This window comes from Pyrus communis, chromosome 14 (genome assembly GCF_041283825.1).
Source record: "Pyrus communis isolate YQ-2024b chromosome 14, ASM4128382v1, whole genome shotgun sequence".
NCBI lineage: Eukaryota > Viridiplantae > Streptophyta > Magnoliopsida > Rosales > Rosaceae > Pyrus > Pyrus communis.
Window position 1 is genome coordinate 1,090,001 of NC_142578.1, and position 9,145 is coordinate 1,099,145.

The 9,145-nt window shown below is 38.4% G+C and overlaps 1 pseudogene; it reads left to right on the forward strand.

The window, feature by feature from the left end:
- The window catches only part of LOC137711908 (loganic acid O-methyltransferase-like), a 12,733-nt pseudogene extending 4,669 nt beyond the window's left edge, over nucleotides 1–8,064 (forward strand).
- The last annotated feature ends 1,081 nt before the right edge of the window (nucleotides 8,065–9,145 follow it).

Below are 9,145 nucleotides of genomic sequence, written 5' to 3' on the forward strand. Positions count from 1 at the left end.
CGTTGCCCACGTGTTATAGTTTTGGTTGTTGAGCTTCTTGATTCCTCCAACAACTTGAAGATCACCCATCGTATCGGCAAGACTTTGACTACACCGAACAAGCTTGAGTGACTACCGTGCAGAGTAATACACTACTCTCGACACAAAGAAGCTCCCTCTCAAGGTTTGTGATAACCCCATCAATAATCTCAAGAAATCTTTTCTGATGTGGAAGATCAATCAAAACTGCAACCACAGAGCATACTCGGAATTTCAAGAGACTTTACAACCAATGCTCTACCAAGAATGATCCCTGACCGACTTGGCTCTGATACCAATTGTTGAATAAGAAGAGTATCCAAGATAACTCTAATGATCCTAAGAAGAAGAAAATAGAGCACACTCTTAAAGAAAGCTCACAAAACAAACTAATTAGCAAAGCTTTTCTTATTTAGCTCTAGGCTTTGTTTTTCCTTGTATGATATACAATGCTTGAGGACTTGGGTATTTATAGCAAACCAAATAAAAGCTACACCACACACTTAATTAAACTAAGATTATTTGCTACTACACAAAACCCATTAATTGCACCTAATTTTTTTCACTCAACCATACCTAACATTGATTCTACCTAACATTGATTCTCAACAGAGATGGCCCCAACAGCTATGCCAACAACTCAACTTTGCAGGTATAAATGAATTCATTTCAAAGTTTCTTATTTTGTAGTGCTCACTTTTATCCAATTCCTTGATCTCTTTGTATACGAAATTCAGGACTAAGGAACAACCGGTAAATCGAACAATGATTTTGTATTTTGTAAATCCTTGCAGAAAGGAACAGTGGATGGTGCCAAAGAACTTTTAAGCAAGGCAGTTGCAGAAAAGCTCGACTTGTTATCTTCTAACACGTTTTACAGCTGATTTGGGTTGCTCTGTCGGGCCAAACACATTTATTGCAGTTGAAAACATAATCGAAGCTGTGGAATTCAAGTTTCAGAGCCAAGGGCTGAATTCACAGATCCCTGAATTTCAGGTCTTCTTTAACGATAATTCTCTGAATGATTTTAACAGGCTCTTCAAATCCCTCCAGCAGATCAGGCAATACTACGGTGCGGGCGTGCCTGGTTCTTTCTATGGTCGTCTATTTCGTAGTACGCCTATTCATTTTTTTCATTCAACTTTTGCCCTTCATTGGCTTTCTAGAGTACCGAAAGAGGTGGTGGACAAAAACAGTCCAGCATGGAACAAAGGACGAATTCATTACTCAAACTCCCCTGATGAAGTCGTAAGGGCTTACGAAGCTCAACATGCTGAGGACATGGAGTGCTTTCTGAATGCCAGGGCACAAGAGGTTGCAGACGAAGGAATGATGGTACTCGTCATTCCAGGCCGGCCCAATACTCTTCCTCATTCTGACTCTCTGGGAAATGTGAGCTTTCAACTTATAGGGTCTTGCCTCATGGACATGGCTAGGAAGGTGAGCAATATATTTCTATTTCTCGTTTTGCGTTCAATTACACAAGAAATTTTATTTATGGCTTCCATGTGTTTTTAGTTAACCTTCATTCACGCATCAGATAAGCATCAAAAGATTCCACAACACCCATGCACGTAACATGATCTTTAAACACTCCAACTCCAAGAGGTTTTGTGAGAGAATCTGCCAGCATTTCCGATGTATTAATGTGCTTAATGGAAACTATCCCAGCCTTCACCTTTTCTTTCACTGACTGATATTTCACGTCCATCAACCTCGCTGCATAAGATTTTTTATTGTTTTTGGAGAAGAACACGGCTGCTTTATTGTCACAGAAAATGACAATTGGTCTTCTTATGCATTCAACAACCTGCATTCCAGTGATGAGATTTCTCAAGAAGCTAGCTTGTTGTGAGGCTTCAAAACATGAAATATACTCAGCTTGCATTGTTGAAGTGGCCAAGGTTTTTTGTTTTGCACTTCTCCAAGATATTGCACCGCCAGCCAACAGGAAAATAAAACCACTCGTGGACCTCCTGTCATCCTCACAACCTGCGAAATCAGAATCACAGTAGCCAACCAATTCTAATTTCTCAGATTTCCCATACACCAACATGTAATCTTTTGTCCTTTGCAGGTATCTCATAACCTTTTTAGCTGCTGTCCAATGCTTTTCTCCTGGATTTGCTTGAAATCTTCCAAGCATACTTATGGCAAAGGCTAAATCCGATCTAGTGCACACTTGAGCATACAATAGACTGCCAACGATAGACGCATATGGCCTGTTAGCCATCCCTCGCATTTCAATCTCATTACTAGGGCATTGAGACTTGTTTAATTTATCTCCTTTGCTCACTGGTGCTTCACCCTTTGAACAGTCTTGCATGTTGTACCTCTTGAGCATTTTCTCAATATAGGTCTTCTGTGAAAGACCCAAAAGGCATCTGCTTCTATCACGAATAATTTCTATACCCAAAACGAAGGAAGCCTCACCCATATCTTTCATTTCAAACGTTCGTGACAGTAGTTTCTTTGTTTCCAGCAAGAGATTAAGATCATTACTTGCTAATAAAATGTCGTCAACATATAGAATTAGAAAGATAAACCTCGAGCCACATACCTTGAGATACAAACAATCATCAATTTTGTTTTCAACAAAACCAAAACTGGTTATTTTCTCATCAAACTTTAAGAACCACTGCCTGGAAGCTTGTTTCAGTCCATAAATCGACTTTCTCAGTTTGCACACCATTTGTTCTTGCCCCATTTCAACAAAACCAGGTGGCTGGACCATGTAAATCTCCTCATCTAACACTCCATTTAGGAACGCAGTTTTCACGTCCATTTGGTGGAGTTCTAGATTGTAGTGAGCAACTAGAGCAAGGATGATTCTGAGAGAATCCTTTGAAGAAACAGGTGAGAATGTCTCAGAATAATCCAATCCTTCCCTTTGAGTATACCCCTTTGCAACTAGTCTTGCTTTATGCCTCTGAACCTTTCCTTTTAAGTCTTTCTTTGTTTTGTATACCCATTTGCATCCAATGGGTTTTATGGACTCATTTGCTTCTGTCAAGACCCACACTCCATTCGAATACATGGAGTCCAGTTCTTCTTGCATGGCTATCTTCCATTGCTCAGCCTTTTCACTTGTCATCGCTTGCTTGAAGGTGACTGGATCAATCTCTATGCCTTCCTTATGTTCAGTTCTATCTCCATTTGCTTGCTGAAAATCAAGTGAGTCATCGACAATCTCCTCTAGTTTCTCAGCTTCTCCCACATAAACAAGAAAATCTCCTGAAATTGGAGACTTTCTTGTACGTTGAGGCTGCCTTCTTGTTGCAGGAACCATTACTGATTGCATGGTAGTTGTACCATGATTTTCATCTCCATTATATTGCATGTTGCAGACTTGTGTATTGCTGCTGCTTGATGCATGCTGGAAACCAGTAGCCCCACCAAAATCACTTTGATAAAAATCTTCATGGACTTGGTTTTGCGTGTCAAGAGTTGCAAAATCAATTTTGGTTGATGACATTGGGGAAATTGTTGTCACAGCCTCTTCTTCTTTTTCAAAAATAAAATCACTAGCCTTATCTCCATTTGATTCTTCCGCTTCAATAAACCTTGCACTATTTGTTTCAAATATTCTCGTATGTAAGGTTGGAGCATAAAACCTGTACCCTTTTGATCTCTCGGGAAAACCAATAAAACTGCAGCTTACAGTCTTAGAGTCAAGTTTCTTTGCCTCTGGATTGTACATTTTTGCTTCTGCCTTACATCCCCATACATGAAGGTGATTCAAACTAGGTTTTCTTGAAGTCCAAAGTTCAAATGGAGTCTTGTGCACGGATTTACTTGGGACTCTATTCGATATATAATTTGCCATTTTAAGAGCCTCACCCCATAGAAACATAGGAAGATCAGTCCTACTCATCATGCATCTCACCATTTCGATCAAGGTCCTATTCTTTCTCTCGACTACACCATTTTGCTGTGGTGTTCCGGGAGTAGTAAACTGAGCTTGAATCCCGTTTTCTTCCAAGAACATGGCCATTGGACCCTTTTGTTGACCTTTCTCTGTGTACCTGCCATAATACTCCCCTCCACGGTCCGATCTCAAGATTTTAATTTTCTTTTCTTGTTGTCTTTCCACTTCATTTTTGAAAATTTTAAAACAATCAAACACTTGATTTTTCTCGGATATTAGATATACATATGCATATCGAGAAAAATCATCAATGAAAGACACAAAATAGGCATTTTTGCAGATTGTTTGCGTGGAGAAAGGTCCACAAACATCTGAATGGACGACTTCTAAGAGGTTTAGACTTCTTGTGGAACCAATTTTCCTTGTGTTTGTTAATTTCCCTTTCCAATAGTCAACACAATTTTGCATATCATTAAAATCCAACGTTGGAAGCATTTGTTCTTTAACTAGAATTTCTAATCTTTGCTTGTTAATATGTCCAAGCCTTCTATGCCAAAGCATTGAAGACCCTTCATTAGTCAGAGACCTTTTCAAAGATAAATTTGATTCCACTGTCAAACATTTTGAATTTAACATTACTTGACAATTCAACCTCCAAAGATCATTGTTTAAAAAACAAATACCAAGCAAAAGATTCATATTACTTTTCTTATAAATCCGTACACTTTCATCATCCCCAACAAAAACATAACCGTCTTTTACAAGCTTTGAAGCAGAAATTAAACTTCTAGTTAACCTAGGAACATAAAGAACATCTAGCAACTGTAAAACGAAACCACTTGACAATTTGAGCTTTAGGGTGCCTATTGCCTTCACAGCTACTTTATTCCCATCCCCAACGTGAACATCATAGACCTCATTTCTTGAAAATTCTTTTCTTGTGAACCCCTGCAAGGAATTGGTAATATGCACCGAACAACCAGTGTCAAACCACCAAGAATTTGGAGGGATTTCAACAAGATTAACATTAACACAGACAAAAACATTTTCAATTTTATTACCTTTCTTAGGTGCCCATTTCTTTCGTTTATCACAGTCCCTCTTCAAGTGACCAAATTCTTTGCAGAAATAACATTTTATATTTTCAATGTTGCCTTTAAAACCTTGAGATCCCTTGGAGGATGATGGAGTATCATTTCCAGCAGCATGAGAATAGGAAAAAGGTTTATATGGCTTACCAGATGTCGAGATAGTTTTCCTCGTAGTCTCTGCCTTTATGAAATTCACTGTTTCATTTGACACCCTTTTGATCCTGCTTTCTTCTTGAACACATATGGAAATGAGATCATTCAGACTCCACTTCTCCTTTTGTGTGTTGTATGACGTCTTCAGTTGTTCATATGCATCTGGGAGGGAATTAAGGGCCATATGAACAACAAAAGCATCATCAATGGGAACCTCCAGGTCTGTGAGCTTCGCAGCAGCCTCCACTAGCTTCAGAATATGTTCTCTGACAGTGCCTTTCCCATCATATTTCAGAGTTGTCAAGGTAGTCATGAGGTTTCCCATCTCTCCCTTCTCTGAAACCTTAAATTTTGCCTCAATTGCCTCCAGGAAATCCTTCGCTTTGTCAGTTGCAGGAATGCCTCCTCTAACAGCTTCACTAATGGATCGTTTGATCACCAATAGTGCCATGCGATTCGCTTTCTCCCATTTTTCAAGTTTCAGCCTTTGTTCAACGGTGCTATTGTTATCCAATGCTTGTGGTTCATCTTCCTTCAGTGCCAGATCGTAGTCCATTAGTCCAAGAATAATCTCCACATCCTGTCTCCATTTTTTGTAATTTCCTCCACTTAAAGGCTCAATAGAGGAAAAATTCATTGAAGTGGGATTCACTGCAGAAGCCATGAGGTTATGAAAACAATGAAGTAGGGAAAACACAGTAAGATACAACACCTTTGGGTGAGGAACATTCACTGCAAGAACTTAATCCATGCATAGCCATTTAGTTATTTGTTAAAAAATATTTCAAAACTCAAGTCTTTAGACAAGAATCCGAAACACAGTTAACCATTCACCAAACTATGCCCTATTCCATTAATCGAACCATTCATACGCTGCCTTCTTTAGAAGATCTTATATGCATGTTATGATTAAATGAACTACGAATTCCCATACTTCTGATTTCTTAGTTTAACATTTCAGTATGAACCCATTTTGATGTAGTTCATACGATCAATTATACTAAGAAACCAAATCCACACACAATCCTCCTTTATTCTGCTGTCACTGCAGAATACTGCAGAAGCCATGATACATATATACAAAAAACTTGAATCTCAGTGAGACTAAAATAGCTCTGATACCAATTGTTAGATTAAGCATTTAGTCCCAAACTAAGGTTACAATATAAACAATAAGATCATGAATCAGTGTGTATATATATATATATATACATACCTGCAGAAGCCATGAGGTAATGAAGTTAACAGAAAGTCTTCTACTCACACAGTCCTTATGTCCAATACTAGCGATAGTCTAGTGATCAAGTGAACTTGTTTTCTGGTGAGCAGGGACGTTCAGATTTATAGGCTATATTCCTAACATGATCCCAGCTATCATGGGATCAGTTAATACCTATTATAATTACATCAAATGAGACAAGGTTTAACTGTCCCACAATCCCTCAATTTCAGGAGATTAGTCTCCCACAATCCCTCAAAACCAGGAGACATGTTGTTGACATGGTCATGACTTCCAATTGATTCAATCCACGTTTTTAGGTATCCTTATCGTGCATGGGTGTTGTGGAATCTTTTGATGCTTATCTGATGCGTGAATGAAGGTTAACTTCTCTCATCATTTTCTGTTTTCATGAAAGCTTAATAAGCATGAGTTATTGTATTCATATGTTGGTTTATTTTATGACAATGAATTCAATATGATTGTTTCGACTACTGTGTATATGTACAAATATATATGTGCAGTTCTATGAAATGATGAATTACTGATCAAACCAAGGTTTAATGAGCTGGTCGTTATAAAAGGCTTATCGTTGGAGCTAAATAAAAGCTTGACAATGATGTTTGGCTTGATCAGTGGGAGTGTGAATGAATGACATATTGAATATGTCTGCTTGCTCTGTGAATATCATGCATGAGCAGTTTTGGGGGATGTGATCTCAGAATGTTAGTACAAATTATAACGTACGAATTTTTTGGGGTTCAACTCTTTGAAACTCTTCATGGCAGATATGAATTGTTGTATGGTTGAAATGATTCAAGTGATCACTGAAGGGATTGGTTTAATGCGTTGGACAAGGAACATGATAAGCGGAAGTTCAAAAGTGGGAGAATGTTAGGTTTTGAACTCCCGCATCATGATAAGGATACCTAAAAATGTGGATTGAATCAATTGGAAGTCATGACCATGTCAACAACATGTCTCCTGGTTTTGAGGGATTGTGGGAGACTAATCTCCTGAAATTGAGGGATTGTGGGACAGTTAAACCTTGTCTCATTTGATGTAATTATAATAGGTATTAACTGATCCCATGATAACTGGGATCATGTTAGGAATATAGCCTATAAATCTGAACGTCCCTGCTCACCAGAAAACAAGTTCACTTGATCACTAGACTATCGCTAGTATTGGACATAAGGACTGTGTGAGTAGAAGACTTTCTGTTAACTTCATTACCTCATGGCTTCTGCAGGTATGTATATATATATATATATATATATATATATATATATACACACTGATTCATGATCTTATTGTTTATATTGTAACCTTAGTTTGGGACTAAATGCTTAATCTAACATTTTTCCTTTGCGCAGGGAGTAGTAGGTGAAGAGAAAGCAGATACATTTAACATTCCTGTGTATTACATGACTCCCCAAGAACTGGAAGCTGCTGTAGAAAGAAATGAATATTTTAGTTTAAAGAAGTTGGAAACAGTACCTCACACTCCGATTCCTCCCACTGTCTCTCCAATCCAACTCGTTGTATCTCACGCGAGAGCTGCCTTTGAGGAAGTCATCAAGCAGCAATTCGGAGAAGAAATCTTAGATGAGCTCTTTGACTCGTATCTCAAGAAACTTGAAGAGCAACCCTCCATCATTGCGTCAGGGACTGAAACTGCAGTTATCTTTCTTGCCGTTCTTAAGCGCAAGTAAAATGATACGAGCATGACGTTTCAGAGTACTCCTGAAGATGTTGTTAAATTGAATTAAACCGCTGTACGAGTCGTTGCTCTAATGGCTTGGGAAGGACGCGATGGAAATGTCGGATTCCCCTTGAAACCAAAAATTCGCTGCAGGAGAGAGATACTCGCTAGCCTGCAGAAAATGTTATTATTAAAATATGTTTGAAAACCTTTGGATTTTGAAAAATCCCTTAAGACGCTAGGGAATCCTGAAAAATCCCTAGAATAAGCTGTAGATGCAAAGGAACATGATTCCACCCATTAGAGCCAACATGATCAACCCCATAATTAGCTAAGGAATCAGCAATCTGATTGCCCTCTTGAAAAATATGAGAAAAAAATGAGAATTCATTTTAGCTAAGAGAGCCAAACCATCTAACCAATGAACCCTAAGACGCCATGACACCAATGAACTTAAAAAAGAAAGAAAATGAACAGCCAATGATGAATCACATTCAATCCATAAATAAAACCAACCTTGAGACTAGTCTGTTGAAAACATACTCGAAGTTGTGGAATTAAAGTATCCGACCCAAGGGCTGAGCTCACAAATCCCTGAATTTCAAGTCTTTTTCAATGATCATAATCTAAATGATTTTAACAAGCTCTTCAATTTCCTCCCGCAAAACAGGTGAAATATCTCACATCGGCCGTATTTCTGAAAAAAAAAAGAGCTTAAATATTTCAACACCTGGTTCTTTCTACGACTGCCTATTTACTAGTGCTTCTATTAACATTTTTTCACTCATCATAAGCCTTTCAATACCAAAAAGAGGTAGTGGACAAAAATAGCCTCGACATGAAACAAAGGACAAATCCATTACTCAAATACTCTACTGTTGCTTATTGCTTTGGGAATAGGTAACCCCCCTCTCCCCTCCTCCTTAAAACACTCCAATTCACTCAGGCAATTCGACCTAAGACGAGCCCGATGGAAATGTAGGCAATAATTGTTTAGCCCAACGCCCTGCCTGTGTGACTGTTGACCCTAAAAATTACAAAACCTACGTGGCGCGCATGCCAAGTAACTAATGAGCTAACTACGTCATTCG